The sequence below is a fragment of the Nycticebus coucang genome, chromosome X (genome assembly GCF_027406575.1).
Source record: "Nycticebus coucang isolate mNycCou1 chromosome X, mNycCou1.pri, whole genome shotgun sequence".
NCBI classification, from domain to species: domain Eukaryota; kingdom Metazoa; phylum Chordata; class Mammalia; order Primates; family Lorisidae; genus Nycticebus; species Nycticebus coucang.
In genome coordinates, this window is record NC_069804.1 from 138447144 (window position 1) to 138464907 (window position 17764).

Sequence of the window (17764 nt, forward strand, 5' to 3'; positions counted from 1 at the left end):
GGTCAGAGGGTTGATGAATGTTAACAACATATTGTCAGAGGTCTATAGGTACTCTGCCCTGAGGGAAAGACACAGTCATTACTTCATACTGAGTAAACTGAGTGAATGCTTGAAGATATTTTTCCATTAACTCTGTTCCCCTGTGGCTACTTTATTCTTTGTGATATTTATTTAGATACCTGCCCAGAAATTAGTCAGTGTTTAGAAGAAGAGGTTTACTAAAAAAGTGATTGTATTGATATGATAACAAAATATTTTCTTTCAAGTTAATTTCAGGTAGGTAAAATAAGATAATGATGGAACTAACAGATGATAGATTAAGTGTGTACGGAACTAAAAAAAGTATAAAATCAAAACCCCGAATAAAGCTTTTCGCTACACGCCATCCCATCTCATGTAGTCTGTTTCTTGAGTTAATAATTACAGGAGCGAGTTTACACCCACAGCAAAGCTGCTGTTCATTCGCATCTCTGGTCATGCAACACATTTGATCCTGTAATTCCTCTTCTAGGTGTATATCCAAAGGACCAAAAATCATTTGGCAAGAAATATATTTGCACCAGATTTTTCATTGCAGCTCAATTCATAATTTCTAAGTCATGGAAGAAGCCCAAGTGTCCATCGACCCATGAATGGATTAACAAATTGTGGTATATATATACCATGGAATACTATGCAGCATTAAAAAAATGGAGACTTTACCTTTTTTATACTTACATGGATGGAGCTAGAAAATATTCTTGTTAGAAAAGTATCTCAGGAATGGAAAAAAAAATATCCAATGTAGTCAGTACTACTGTGAAACCAATTTAATATCACTCACAATTGAATATGAAAAATGAAACTCAACTATAGCCTAGGATGAAGGAGGGAAGGGGAGGGATAGAAAAAGGGAAGGAGGTGGCTTGATAGAGTGAGGGTTAGTAGGGGGACCACAGTGGAGCATATTGCAAGTACAAGTTGGATCTATCAGGAGTAGAACACAAATGCCTTAATGCTGTAATTGGGTAAATGAGGTGAAGGCTATGTTGATTAGTAGGATGTAAGCACTCCAATTTGTACAAATAACCAACATATTGAATCCCATAATAGCATAAATGTATTCATGATCTATGTACAAATGACTTAACTAAAAAAAAATGACCAAGGGTTGTAAAAGAAAAATGAGGAGGCCTTGAGATGTTTGTTTTGAGATGATTACATTTGGCTAAAGGGATCAAATAACAAAGGTGTCACCAGTGCAAGGTTGGCGAGGCTGTGGGTAGGCAGGTGTCCTCACAGAAGTATATTTTGTGTGCAGTTAGGGTAGCCTTTGTGTAAGTTTGTGTTTTTTGCAGTCTTTTCTAATAGGTTTTGTTATCAGACGTTTTTACCTTTGAACAGTGTTTTTGGATTCTTCTCTAGCTCTGTTCATCAGGATGTTTTCTTCAACAGGGTGATTGCATTTTGATTTTGAAACTTTCACCCTACGAGGAGGTGATCAGGTTGTGTGGGTGCCCCTCTTGTTAATGTGATAAAGGCTGTTAACAAATATACTCCACACAACATTCATGCCTTTGTGCCCTTCTGTCTAATTCCCCACATGCAGATACAGCATTCCCCCTCTGGAGGATTCAGGAACTTGGTACCATCTTGGAAGATGAGCTGAACCCTTATCAGATGCAGAACCTGTTAGCATCTTGATCTTGGAGTTCCCAGCTTCCAGAATCATGGGAAATAATTTGCCATTGTTATTAAAATACTGTGGTATTTTGTTAGATCAGTACAAGTGGACTCAGGCAAGAATCAACATCTATAATCATCAGGGAAATAAATGCACATTAAACCATAAATAAGATCTCACCTCATGCCTGTTATGATGGCTATTATTTACAAGTTGAGTGATAACAAGTGTTAGGGTTTGGAGAAAAGGGAAGCATTATTCACTGTTAATGGAAATGTAAATTAGCATCCAGGGGTCCTCAAACTTTTTGAACAGGGGGCCAGTTCACTGTCCCTCAGACTGTTGGAGGGCCAGACTATAGTTTAAAAAACAAAAACTATGAACAAATTCCTATGCACACTGCACATATCTTATTTTGAAGTGAAAAAAACAAAATGGGAACAAATATAATCACACTGCCGCATGTGGCCCGTAGGCCATAGTTTGAGTACCCCTGGCATAGACATTATGGAGAAGAGAATGGAGATTTCCCAGAAAATTAAAAATATAGAACTATGATATGACCCAATAATCCCACTCCCACTTTGGGGTATATTCTGAAGGAAATGAAATCAGTATGACAAAGTGGTATCTACACTCCCATGTTAATTGTTACATTATTCACAGAACCACCTCAGCATTCATAGACAGATGAACTGATGAAGTAATCTTGATGTGTATATTTATGTATACCCATAGACATAGATATATAAACACACGCTATTATACTATTCAGCTTTTGAAGAGGACACTGGCACTTATGACAGCATGGATGGACCTAGAAGATATTATGTTACATGAAATGGGCCTTTCACAGAAAGAAAACTACTGCATGATGTCACTTACGTGTGATCTTGAGAAAAAGTCAAATACAGAGAAATAGGGCAGAACGTTGATTACCAGGTAGGGGGAAGAGGAGGAAATGGGAAGATGTATGTTAAAAAGTATAAGCCTGTAGTTGTGTTAGATGAATAAGTTTAGACAGAGAAGGTACAGGAGGAAAAGCATAAAACTATTGTATTGTATATTAAATATTTGTTAGAAGATCGATTTTCAGGGCTCTTATCACATACACACACACACCACCAAACACACAGGGGTAACTACAGAAGGTGAAGGGTATGTTGCATTACTCCCCTTATAGTAATTTTTCTACTATGTGCATGTATCAAAATGTCCTGTTGTAAACCTTAAATTTATACAATAAAAAATACTAGGGTGGCGCCTGTGGCTCAGTCAGTAAGGCGCCTGCCCCATATACTGAGGGTGGCGGGTTCAAGCCCAGCCTCGGCTGAACTGCAACCAAAAAATAGCTGGATGTTGTGGCGGGTGCCTGTAGTCCCAGCTACTCGGGAGGCTGAGGCAAGAGAATCACTTAAGCCCTGGAGTTGAAGGTTGCTGTGAGCTGTGTGATGCCACGGCACTCTACCGAGGGCCATAAAGTGAGACTCTGTCTCTATAAAAAAAAAAAAATACTAGATACAGTTCCATGTCTTTTGTGGCTGGTATATTTTGTAAACTAAAGCTGCCCATGTTTGTTTTTAAAGCTCGCATTCCTAGAATCAGCTTAAGCTTCTTATGAATTCATCCTATTTCTATAAGCTGAGAATCTCAGTTTAAAAATCAAAACGTCAAGAAAAAGCTAAGATTTATAAGATCCTATCCTGTTCTAAGGAACCACAATAACTCACTCTGTCCCAGTGTTGAAACTAGCTATCTTTCAAATTTAGAGTGACTACATAAGAATTTAAAAGTTCATGATTTAAAAAAAAAAAAAAAGAATTTAAAAGTTCTTCTTTTTCTTTTATTTATTTATTTATTTTTATTCCAATGTACTCACCCTTATTATGAAACTAATGTAGGACCTTCACATGAAAGTTCTTCTTTTTCAAAGCCCATTGTAAACTGTGTCTACAGTTTATACACACAATTTCTTTTTTCTGCACTCTGAAGAGTGTCCTCTGTTCTTTAAGTTCATGAGGGCAAGGAGTTTAAAAACAAAAATTATAGGCCAGGAAGGCACTGGGATCAACATGAAAGTATAAGGCCACATAACCACACAAATCTGAACAATTTGGATTTCCAAAATAGCCAGGTTTATGCTGAAATAGGGGACGTCTGATGTATGCAAGAAATTCTTTTGAAATAACTATGATGCTCAGGCCAGGCAGACTAAATGTGAGACTGAGTTTGGCCCCTGGCTCGGTCTCCTTTCTTTGGTCTGATACTTCATGTATTTGAATATAGTTGAATCTTATTATTTTTTTCTTACAGAATTATTTTTGAAAATTAAAAAGTACTCAAAAGTTAAAAGAGTTAACTTGTTAAATCAGAATGATTCTCTTTGATCCACTCTGGTCTATTGTGTAAATATTTATTTAGACTATTTTAATAATACATATTATTTACCCCACTGTAACATCATGTAAACTAAATATGTATTTAAACAAACAAACAAAAAAAAAGAAAAAATACTAGATACAAGCCTGGGAAATATAGAAAAACCTCCTCCCTTCAAAAACTAAAAACCAAAATTAGCACAATGTTGGAGCTGAGACCTGTACTCTGAGCTACTTGGGAGGCTGAGCAAAAAGGGTCGCTTGGGTCCAGGAGTTTGAGACTGCAGTGAGAGCTATGGTCAGAACACTGCACTCTAGCCCAGGTGATAGTGTGATATAATGTATCAAAAAATAAACAAATATCAAAAAAGCCTACATAGAGAAATTAACAACAGACAAGGAAACACATCAATTTCCTACTCAATAAGCAAGGCAGGGTACACAGGAAGGCTCTTACTGGTTCATCCTGGGTATCTCTACACATTTTTGGCCAATGGCTGTGACTCGTGGACTGCGGGTCCTTCATTGGCTGAGCCAGTTGAGAATACAACTTGGCTCATCCCAATGATGTACACTCACAGGTCATGATGTTTCATATTTTCTAAGATGACATGTTATAGCCAGGGGGAAAAACAACAACAACAAAACAAAAACAGCCCCCCCCATCTTCTATACCTGAATGCCTTTGTTTTTTGTTTGTTTGTTTTTCTTTTTGGATTTGATACAGACACTATGTCACCCTTGGTAGAGTGCTGTGATGTCACAGCTCACAGCAATCTCCAACTCTTTGGCTTAAGCAATTCTCTTGCCTCAGCCTCCCAAGTTGCTGGGACTACAGGTGATCACCACAAAACTCAGCTATTCTTTTGTTGTTGTTGTTTTTGTTGCAGTTGTCATTGTTGTTTAGCTGGCCCGGGTTGGGTTCAAAACTGCCAGCCTTGGTGTATGTGGCCAGTGCAGTAACCACTGTGCTACAGGCTCTGAGCTCCAAACGCCTTTGAAAATGAATTTGAGTTTCTACTCACATTAACATAGGTATTGTTTCTCAAAATGTTCAATGTAGGCATTTCTGTTTTGTGTTTGTGTCCTAAATTACAGTATTCATATGAATTTCTTAATATGGGTCAGCTTGAGGGCCAGCAGCCCCTGTGGCTCAAAGGAGTGGGGCGCCAACCCCATAAACCAGAGGTGGCAAGTTCAAACCCGGCCCCAGCCAAAAACTGCAAAAAAAAAAAAATAAAGTTTGAAAAAATTGATGTTAAGAAAAGTTCCCCCATTTTGATTCCTACAATTTCATATTATAGCAGTAAAGCTATTTCCCTGAGTTCATTTTTCACTATACACATGAGATGATGTGCGGTCACTTAGTAGGTACTTTCCTCATTTACCTGTCAGGGAATCATCTGATGTATTCTTTTCCCTTTCTCTTCAACAACGAACCATCATTTTCTTCTCATCCATCCCAACCAGCTGGGCCGTCACAGAATTCACTACACTTCCCTATTACGGTGCACTTTTTTTTTTTTGAAATAGAATCTCACTATGTCACCCTCAGTAGAGTGCCATGGCGTCACAGCTCACAGCAACCTCCAACTCTTGGGCTTAAGTGATTCTCTCGTCTCAGCCTCCCAAGAATGCCCGGCTATTTTTTTGTTGCAGTTGTCATTGTTGTTTAGCTGGCCCAGGGTGGGTTCAAACCTGCCAGCCTTTGGCCGGTGCCCTACCCACAGAGCTACAGGCACCACCTCTGTGGGATTTAACTCCATAGGAATTAAAATATATTAACAGTAACATAATTATTAACATTCAAATTGCTTGAGCAAACTGGAGCCACCCTACTTCTGTTAGTTGCTGACCACCTCATTCGATTTGATGTAAGGAGAGAGAGGCATGCCTCACTCCAAGATGTGAATTCATATTTTGAAATCTCCGTGATAAAAGAAGCTAGCAAGCCAACAGGTACAGGTTAAAAATTCACTCTGATACTCAACAACCTCCAGGTTCAATTTCATGTGGAGCCTCTTACTGCTTTTGCAGGAGCAACCATCCCACACTTACAGTGGCTGAAAAGTTGCAAGTGTCTCACTGGCTGAGCCTCCCAGAAGCTAAGACTTGGGATCTTCTTATTGGACAGTTCCACCCTGCGTGCATAATTGCATGTCAAGTAGGGTTTGGTTTTAAAAGAGGAAATATTTCAGGCTTGAGACTATAGGAATCTAAAAAACCTGAGTGATTTAGGACGTTAACTTCAGACTTTAGGGTGCTTGAAACGTCAATGATGTTTTTAAAATTTGGCTTAGCACTTTCTTTCCTGTGTGTATGTTCATTTTCATGTATAAATGAACTTCAAAGAGGGGAATGTGGGAAAAAATGTGGTTAGTATATGCTTGACTTTTATATCTGCTTGTGCACTTTATCTGTTGCTGTATCACACATTAAGTACCACTTGATACTTCAATCATACATGGCTAGTAAGGCACTTGCCCCATGTCCCCCAAATTGGAGGACCTCACTTGCTATTGTTAATGAACCCACAAAGGGCATTCACAGTTTCTCACTGTACATAAAGTAATTACTGAGACAATGAGGATTGTCAAGGGAGAAAGAATTTATTTCAGAGGATGCATCAACTGGGGGAGGAGACACAGGCTACTCAAATCCACCTCCCTGATTAACATAGTCAAGGGGTTTTATGGAGGTGAAAATGAATAATACATAAAGGGAGTGAACACCATTGCAGATTTGGGGTAGCATACAGAGCACGCAAGTACAGTGAGGAATCATGCTAGTACAAACATCCCATGAACCAAAAATGGTGGAGAAAGCCTCCCCGGGGTGGCATTTTTAGTATTATAATAAGCTAGGGCTTAATACTGTTCATTCTTTTAGCCTTGTGCACAGGCTCAGTGGCTCCTGTGCATAATCTGCGGTGGCATATTGCTTATGCTGTCTTTCACTGGATATTCTGGTAGAGTAAAACACTATTTTTTTTTTTTTATTGTTGGGGATTCATTGAGGGTACAATAAGCCAGGTTACACTGATTGCAATTCTTAGGTAAAGTCCCTCTTGCAATCATGTCTTGCCCCCATAAAGTGTGACACACACCAAGGCCCCACCCACCTCCCTCCTTCACTCCTTCTGTTTCCCCCCCATAACCATACTTCTCACTAATTGTCCTCATATCAAAATTGAGTACATAGGATTCATGCTTCTCCATTCTTGTGATGCTTTACTAAGAATAATGTCTTCCACGTCCATCCAGGTTAATACGAAGGATGTAAAGTCTCCATTTTTTTTAATGGCTGAATAGTATTCCATGGTATACATATACCACAGCTTGTTAATCCATTCCTGGGTTGGTGGGCATTTAGGCTGTTTCCACATTTTGGCGATTGTAAATTGAGCTGCAATAAACAGTCTAGTACAAGTGTCCTTATGATAAAAGGATTTCTTTCCTTCTGGGTAGATGCCCAGTAATGGGATTGCAGGATCAAATGGGAGGTCTAGCTTGAGTGCTTTGAGGTTTCTCCATACTTCCTTCCAGAAAGGTTGTACTAGTTTGCAGTCCCACCAGCAGTGTAAAAGTGTTCCCTTCTCTCCACATCCACGCCAGCATCTGCAGTTTTGAGATTTTGTGATGTGGGCCATTCTCACTGGGGTTAGATGATATCTCAGGGTTGTTTTGATTTGCATTTCTCTAATATATAGAGATGATGAACATTTTTTCATGTGTTTGTTAGCCATTCGTCTGTCGTCTTTAGAGAAAGTTCTATTCATGTCTCTTGCCCATTGATATAAGGGATTGTTGGCTTTTTTCATGTGGATTAATTTGAGTTCTCTATAGATCCTAGTTATCAAGCTTTTGTCTGATTGAAAATATGCAAATATTCTTTCCCATTGTGTAGGTTGTCTCTTTGCTTTGGTTATTGTCTCCTTAGCTGTACAGAAGCTTTTCAGTTTAATGAAGTCCCATTTGTTTATTTTTGTTGTTGTTGCAATTGCCATGGCAGTCTTCTTCATGAAGTCTTTCCCCAGGCCAATATCTTCCAGTGTTTTGCCTATGCTTTCTTTGAGGATTTTTATTGTTTCATGCCTTAAGTTTAAGTCCTTTATACATCTTGAATCAATTTTTGTGAGTGGGGAAAGGTGTGGGTCCAGTTTCAGTCTTTTACATGTAGACATCGAGTTCTCCCAACACCATTTATTGAATAGGGAGTCTTTCCCCCAAGGTATGTTCTTGTTTGGTTTATCGAAGATTAGGTGGTTGTAAGATGTTAGTTTCATTTCTTGGTTTTCAATTCGATTCCAAGTGTCTATGTCTCTGTTTTTGTGCCAATACCATGCTGTCTTGAGCACTATGGCTTTGTAGTACAGACTAAAATCTGGTATGCTGATGGCCCCAGCTTTATTTTTGTTACTAAGAACTGCCTTAGCTATACGGGGTTTTTTCCGGTTCCATACAAAATGCAGAATCATTTTTTCCAAATCTTGAAAGTACGATGTTGGTATTTTGATAGGAATGGCATTGAATAGGTAGATTGCTTTGGGAAGTATAGACATTTTAACAATGTTGATTCTTCCCATCCATGAGCATGGTATGTTCTTCCATTTGTTAATATCCTCTGCTATTTCCTTTCTGAGGATTTCATAGTTTTCTTTATAGAGGTCCTTCACCTCCTTCGTTAGGTATATTCCTAGGTATTTCATTTTCTTTGAGACTATGGTGAAGGGAGTTGTGTCCTTAATTAGCTTCTCATCTTGACTGTTATTGGTGTACACAAAGGCTACTGACTTGTGGACATTGATTTTATATCCTGAAACATTACTGTATTTTTTGATGACTTCTAGGAGTCTTGTGGTTGAGTCTTTGGGGTTCTCTAAGTATAAGATCATGTCGTCAGCAAAGAGGGAGAGTTTGACCTCCTCTGCTCCCATTTGGATTCCCTTTATTTCCTTGTCTTGCCTAATTGTATTGGCTAGAACTTCCAGCACTACGTTGAATAGTAAAGGTGACAGAGGACAACCTTGTCTGGTTCCAGTTCTAAGAGGAAAAGCTTTCAGTTTTACACCATTCAGTAAAATATTGGCTGTGGGTTTGTCATAGATAGTTTCAATGAGTTTTAGAAATGTGCCACCTATGCCTATACTCTTCATTGTTCTAATTAGAAAAGGATGCTGGATTTTATCAAATGCTTTTTCTGCATCTATTGAGAGGATCATGTGATCTTTATTTTTGCCTCTGTTAATATGGTGGATAACGTTTATAGACTTGCGTATGTTAAACCAGCCTTGCATCGCTGGGATGAAGCCTACTTGATCATGATGAATGAGTTTTTTGTTGGTAAGCTGTAATCTATTGGCTAGGATTTTTTGAGAATTTTTGCGTCTATGTTCATGAGTGAGATTGGTCTGAAATTCTCCTTTTTGTTTGGATCTTTTCCTGGTTTTGGTATCAGGGTGATGTTTGCTTCATAGAATGTGTTGGGGAAGATTCCTTCTTCCTCAATTTTTTGGAATAATTTCTGCAGTACAGGAGTAAGCTCTTCCTTGAATGTTTGATAGAATTCTGGAGTAAGCCATCTGGACCAGGGCATTTTTTGGTTGGAAGGTTTTTTTATTGTTTCTTTGATCTCAGTGCTTGAAATTGGTCTGTTCAGGAGCTCTATTTCTTCCTGGCTGAGTCTGGGGAGGGGGTGTGATTCCAAATATTGATCCATTTCTTTCACATTGTCAAATTTTTGGGCATAGAGTTTCTGATAGTATTCAGAGATGATCTCTTGTATCTCTGTGGGATCAGTTGTTATTTCCCCTTTATCATTTCTGATTGAGGTTACTAGAGATTTTACTTTTCTATTCCTCGTTAGTCTGGCCAATTGTTTATCTATTTTATTTATTTTTTCAAAAAAACAACTCCTTGTTTCATTAATTTTCTGAATGATTCTTTTGTTTTCAATTTCATTGATCTCTGATTTGATTTTGGATATTTCTTTTCTTCTACTGAGTGTAGGCTTAGATTGTTCTTCTTTTTCCAATTCCATAAGATCTCTTGTGAGATTGTTGATGTGTTCTCTTTCTGTTTTTCGAATGTAGGCATCTAAAGCGATGAATTTTCCTCTCAAAACTGCTTTTGCAGTATCCCACAGGTTTTGGTAGCTTGTGTCTTCATTGTTTTTATGCTCAAGGAAGTTAATGATTTCCTGTTTTATTTCTTCCTTCACCCATCTGTTATTCAACAGAAGATTGTTTAATTTCCATGCCTTTGGGTGGGGTCAAGCATTTTTGTTAGAGTTGAGTTCCACCTTTAGTACCTTATGGTCTGAGAAGATACAAGGTAAAATTTCAATTCTTTTGATTCTGTTGATATTTGTTTTGTGTCCCAGGATATGATCAATTTTGGAGAATGTTCCATGGGGTGATGAGAAGAATGTATATTCTTTATCATTGGGATGGAGTGTTCTATATGCGTCTATCAAGCACAGTTGTTCTAGGGTCTCCTTTAAGCCTCTTATATCCTTGTTTAATTTCTGTTTAGAGGATCTGTCCAGCTCTGTAAGAGGAGTGTTAAGGTCCCCTGTTATTATGGTATTATCAGATATCATATTGCTCAGACTGAGTAAGGTCTGTTTCAAGAATCTGGGAGCATTTAAATTGGGTGCATAGATATTTAGAATTGAAATGTCTTCTTGTTGTATTTTTCCCTTGACCAATATAAAGTGACCATCTTTGTCTTTTTTGACTTTAGTTGCTTTAAATCCACATGTATCTGAAAATAAGATTGCAACTCCTCTTTTCTTCTGAATTCCATTTGCCTGAAAAATTGTCTTCCAACCCTTGACTCGGAGCTTTAATTTGTCTTTTGAAGCCAGGTGTGTTTCTTGCAGACAGCAAATGGATGGCTTGTGTTTTTTAATCCAGTCAACCAATCTATGTCTCTTCAGTGGGGAATTCAAGCCATTAACATTTATTGAGATAATTGATAAGTGTGGTAGTATTCTATTCGTCTTATTTTGTGAGAGTCCATTGCTTAGTTTTATCTTTTGCGTCAGTGTGGATGTTTGGTTCTGTCCTTTAATTTCTGAATTCTTACTTTGCTGCTGATCCATTGTGGTGTTCAGTGTGCAGAACAGGTTGAAGTATTTCCTGTAGAGCTGGTCTTATTGTGGCGAATTTCCTCAATGTTTGTATGTCCGTCAATGGTTTGATTTGTCCGTCAATTTTGAAGTTTGGCTTAGCAGGGTAGAGAATTCTGGGCTGGAAATTGTTCTGTTTAAGTGGATTAAAGGTAGATGACCATTGTCTTCTTGCTTGGAAAGTTTCATTAGAGAAGTCTGCGGTCAATCTGATGGATTTGCCCCTGTAGGTCAACTGGCGCTTACTCCTGGCAGCTTGCAGAATCTTTTCTTTTGTCTTGACTTTGGACAGGTTCATCACAATGTGTCTTGGAGAAGCTCGGTTAGAGTTGAGGCGACTGGGGTCTGATAGCCCTCTGAAAGCAGTGTGTCAGAATCTTTGGTGATATTTGGGAAATTTTCTTTTATAATATTCTCTAGTATGGCTTCCATTCCTCTGGGGCATTCTTCTTCCCCTTCTGGAATTCCTATAACTCGTATGTTGGAATGCTTCATAAAGTCCCATAATTCTGACAGTGAACGTTCTGCTTTCTCTCTCTTCTTTTCTGCCTCTTTTACTATCTGAGTTATCTCAAAAACTTTGTCTTCTATCTCTGAAATTCTTTCTTCTGCATGGTCTAACCTGTTGCTGATACTTTCCATTGCATCTTTAAGTTCCCTGATTGACTGTTTCATTTTCTTCAGCTCTGCTATATCCTTTTTATATTCTTCATATCGTTCATCTCTTATTTGATTCTGTTTTTGGATTTCCTTTTAGTTATTTTCCACTTTATTAGCAGTTTCCTTCATTGTTTTCAACATGTGTATTCTAAATTCCCTTTCTGTCATTCCTAACATTTCTGTATAGGTGGAATCCTCTGCAGTAGCTATCTCATGGTCCCTTGGCGGGGTTATTCTGGACTGGTTCTTCATGTTGCCTGGAGTTTTCTGCTGATTCTTCCTCATGGGTGATTTCTTTTATCTGTTTCCTTGCCCTAATTTTCCTTTCACTTCCTCTTGCTCTTTAAGTTCTCGTGCCTGTGGACCAAGGGTTACAGGACCAGAAGGGTGAGAAGGTTGAAGAGCAAAAAAGGGATGAAAGAAAGGAGGACCGAGTGATAAGGAAAAAAAAAGAAAAATAGAGAAAGGAGAGGGGGTGTGTAAAAGGAATATTGACAAAAAGAAGAGAGGCACAGAAAGAGGGAGACAGAGCAATATAGGTGTACAGTAGGGTACTTTGATACAACCTTAAAAAAAAGCTACCTTCTGGGGGTGCCCAGTTGGGTGGTTCCCTTGAGGTCAGCAGCTCTTTGCTAACCCGATCAGACACAGTACCCCACCTCCACCAAGTAGAGAGGAAAGACAAAAAATGCTATAAATCAAACGAAAACAAGCAAACAGAAAACTTTACAGGATAAAATTGGCTGGAAAAACCAAATAATAGCGGTAGAAACACTAACAAAAATGAAGTTCTAATTATTGAAATAGGGAGCAATGGGAAATCATAATTAAACTAGAAAAATTGAGAAAGAAAAAGGATCTGTATGGAAAAGGTTGAACTTAAAAAACAAAACAACAATCCACAACATCAAAATAAACAAAAAAAGAAATACAAAAAAAAACAACCAAACCGAAAAAAAAAAAGAAATAAAAAACACAACCAAATACAAAGCAGTATGTATATGTTATTGAATATTGTCTGGGCAACACGTGGTCTTCTGGGGTATGAGATGTTAATCACAGTTCTGATATGACTGGAGGCTGCTAGTTTCTCAAACCCCAGCAGGTAGACACCCTAAATCTCTCTTCAGCCCACTTAAAAGGCACTTTGAACTTGTTCACTTACTGAGCAGAAGCTTTCTCAGGGAAGTGCTTGTCACTGGAATCACTGCTGAAGTGGCTATCTACTTACCCTGTGTGTCAAACCTGGTCTCCCTCTGCCCCCGAGGGTTAGGGCTGCAAGGCAGCTCAGACCCCGCCCTTAGGCTACTTGGTCGCTGGGTTACCAGCTCCCACCCAATTCCAGCTCTGCGACCCTGAGGGCGGAGCTTACCGGGCAGATCGCTCACAATGTCTGCCTGTGACCCAGAGCCAAACACTATTAGCTCCATCTGGCTCAGCGGCTCAGACTGGGGCCCTAGACAAAGGCCAAATTTCTCCGCACTTCCACTCAGGCTCTCCCCAAGGCAGTTCAGCTGAATGCCAAATCCAAAGACACCAAAACAGTTCACAGGTAAGGCCTTTCTGGTTTGCAGTCTCGCTGCTACTGAACTTACAGTTGCAGGTGGGTTAAGACGGATTGAACACACGCGACCACTTGCCGGTTTTCCACTGTTTTAGTCCTCCTCTTGGGGTCCAGAAGTCTCTTGCTGACTCCCTGTATCCTCTCAGGGGTGATGATAGGCAGATCCCACCAGCCAGAGATGCCTGGAGTCCTATATCCCCAGACTCACGGTGCCCAGATGCAAGGAAGCTGTTACTCGGCTGCCATCTTGCTCCGCCTCCCCCCGAGTAAAACACTATTGTTATCTCAGAGCTGTAGGGAGGAAAAGCTCAAAATAATTACATCAATTTACAGAAAGTTACAAAGTTTCTGTTCAGCAATTTGTACTGAGACCTCTCTGTCTCTTGTCTACTTTTTCTATGACTGCTGTTGCTACGCCATTGGAGATGAGATAACGCTCACTGTTTTATCTCTGTCCAGTCAAGGTAACTTAGCTACCTGCTTCAGTTCTGATGTGAACACTGAGAACTGCTTTGTAATATGAGGGCGCTAAGACACTTGAGAATTGTAAAATTTTGGTTATAAAATTTTGGTCACACTACCTGGCCCAAAACTCATCTCGGTCCCCTCTCCCTCCATGGTGGGCTACAGCTCTTTTGGACAACTGTGTGTGGCTCTGAAAAGAGCCTTTGGGTCTCGGTAGTCAGGCAGTCCTGAGGCAGCTCAATTGTGGGTGGTATGCCAGATGACGAACTTGTTGGTTTTGGACTCGGCATGCTTGCCAATGGCCTGGTGCAGCCTCAGGCATAGGGTAGTCTGGATCTCTCTGGAGGTGATATAGTTGGGCACTGGCTGTAGTGGGCCAGGGGTGTGGCCTCCTGGGACATGCACTGGAAGATGTTGGGAGAAAATGAATCTATGACACTCATGGCCTCCTGTGTCAGGCTGAGGCCAACAGGGACCTACTTCAGAACCCTGGGGAAATAGGTGGTGGATCTGTACCAACATCGACTTTAGGAATGCCTTGTTCTGGGGTCTGCCAAAACCTGCCTGTGATCTTAGATTGGGTTTTACTTTCTCCTAATCAGCAGATAGGTGAATCAGCCACTTTTTCAAGCTTCTCCCTTCCCATCCTATCCTCACTCTCCAATGATGGAAGGGGAAAGGGCATGACCAAAGAACAGGAGGATGATGATGGATGAGTCAGGAGTGAGGACTGATACTACTGTTTGGCTGCTGCAATGAGAGCTGGTTAATTATACTGAAACATTCAAGTAGGCAATTTTATTTTTCAGGCAAGGTGATTGGAGGTGAAAAAAATTATTGAACAATCAAATAGCTTGAGGAAAAAAACAGATGTGGGGGTAGGGGAAGCATTTTAACTCTGATAATTGATTTCATGTTGTTTTTTTCCACGGTATATGTAGGAGATAAGTCCTCACAGGTCTGGAATCATAGCCATATCCTTATGCCCAAAAGGACACAGGAAATGAAATAATGAAATAAACAATAGGCAAACCATCATGCCATCTTCTACCTGAATGTATTTAGCTAATCATTTTAGCAGGACTCTTACTGGTTCAGTCCAGAGCACTTTCTCATACTTTGGACCAATGTCTGTAGCACAGAAACAGCACATGCTTTACTCTCTGAGCCATTGGAGAGCCTAGCTTCACCTGTTCTGAATGGAGGCTCCCATCATTCCCAAGAAGGATTACTGAAAGCCCCAAAGGCTTGATTTTTTAATACCAGTGATTACATCCTAGAAAAGAACAGAAATAATTTAAGTCTAAGTGACTTAGAATAATAACTTCAGTTTTTCTTTGAGAAAACAAACAGGCAATTTTTTGAACTTAAAAAAAATTTCAGATAGCGATCTAAAAATAGACCTGCCATTTGATCCTATAATTCCTCTATTAGGTATATATCCAGAAGAACAAAAATCACATTTTTAAATTTTTTTTAATTTTTATTTATTTTTTATTTTTATTAAATCATAGCTGTGTACATTAATGTGATCATGGGGCACCATACACTAGTTTCATAGACCGTTTGACACATTTCCATCACACTGGTTAACATAGCCTTCCTGGCATTTTCCTAGTTATGGTGCTAAGACATTTGCATTCCACATTTACTAAGTTTCACGTATACCCCAGTAAGATGCACTGCAGGTGTAAAAATCACATTATAACAAAGATATTTGTACCAGAATATTTATTGCAGCCCAATTCATAATTGCTAAGTCATGGAAAAAACCCAAGTGCCCATCGACTCATGAATGGATTAAGAAATTGTGGTATTTGTACACCATGGAATGTTATGCAGCCATAAAGAAAGATGGAGACTATACTACTTTCATATTTACATGGATGGAGCTGGAAAATATTCTCCTTAGCAAGGTATCCCAAGAATGGAAGAAAAAGTACCCAATTGTACACAGCCCTAATATGAAACTAATTTTCATACAAAAGCTTTAACCCAATCTCAGCACAAGAATATCAGGAAGGGGGCAAGGGAGGGGAGGAGAGAGGGGAGGAAGGGTGGAGGGAGGGTGATCAGTGGGTCCACACATATGGTGCATCTTGGAAGGGTACGGGTGAAATTTACTAAATGTAGAGTATAAGGGTTTGAAAACAATAATTAAGAAAATGCCATGAAGGCTATGTTAACCAGTTCAATGGAAATATTTCAAACTGTATATAAAACCAGCACATTGTACCTCATGATTACATTATCGTACACAGCTATGATTTAATAAAAAAATTTCAGATTAATATGAAGGTACAAATGATTACGTTAAAATGTTTGCATTTGTTAAGAGTCCCTGTTGTAGTTGTGACCTGCACCCATGAGGTGTGTAATTTACCCTTACATTGTGCCCAATAAGAGGGAGCACACTTCCCTCCTCTCCTCTCCCTTTTCACCCATTCCCCCCTCCCGTATCTTGAATTGAGTTGAGCTTTTCTCTTGTGTGGCCATGTATTAGTTTGTCTACTGGCTTCATATTAGTATTGAGTACATGGGATACTTGCTTTTCCATTCTTGTGATACTTTACTAAGAAGAATGTGTTTCAACTCCATCTAGGTTAATAAAGATGTAAAATCTCCAATTGTATGTCTGAATAGTATTCCATTGCATACATATACCACCATTTATTAATCCATTCTTGTGTTGAGCATTTAGGTTGTTTCCACATCTTGGCAATTGTAAATTTAGTTGTAGTAAACAATCTAGTGCAAATGTCCTTATAATAAAAATATTATTTTTCCTTTTGGGTAGGTGCCCAGTAATGTTTTTGTGAGATCAAATGGAAATTCTGTTTGGATTTCTTTGAGGATTCTCCATACTTCTTTCCAAAGAGGCTATATTAGTTTGTATTCCCACCAACAGTGTAGAAGTGTTCCCTTCTCTCCACATCCAAGCTCATATCTGGAGTTATGGGACTTTGTGATATTGGTTATTCTCACCGGGGTTAGATGATATCTCAGGGTGGTTTTGATTTGCATTTCTCTGATGATTGGGAATGATGAACATTTTTCACATGTTTGTTAGCCATTTGTCTGTCTTCTTCAGAGAAGGTTCTATTTATGTCTCTTACCCAGTGATAGATGACATTTTTTGCATTGATTAATTCGAGTTCTCTTTAGATTCTTTTATCAACCCTGTGTCAGATTCATAACATGCAAATATATTTTCCCATTCTGAAGCTTGATGGAATGGTAATGAAATAAATTAGCACACGGGTTAATCAAAACAAATAATAACTGTGCAGAGCTCACCTAAAGGAGATAATGGCTATTTTTTTTTATTAAATCATAACTGTATACATTTATATGATCATGGGGCATCATACACTCGCTTCATAGACCATTTGACACATTTTCATCACAATGGTTAACATAGCCTTCCTGGCATTATCTCAGTTACTGTGCCAAAACATTTACATTCTACATTTACCAAGTTTCGCAAATACCCCTGTAAGATGCACCACAGGTATGATCCCACCGATCCCCCTCCCCCTACCCACCACCCCCTCCCTTCCCTCCCTTTCCCACTTCCCCCTATTTTGATGATTACAGAAAACAAGATAGAAAAAAATACCCTAGTCCTTTATTAGGTGATGAAAGGAACATCCAGTGTGGGAAGCCCTAATCCCACTCTTCACTGGCTCAGTTAATTCAGTACTTGCAGCTCCTGTGCCACAGGCATTGGTGTACAGTGGGCAGAGGTGACATAAGGATGAACCAAAAGCACCTTTATGGGATGGTTGTTCTAGGAGATAGACTGGAAGATTGATATTTTTGTTTGTTTGTTTGATTGCTTGAGGGTTTGAATGATTTAAGAATAGGAATCCAGAGACTATCTGGACACATCTCTTGCCTACT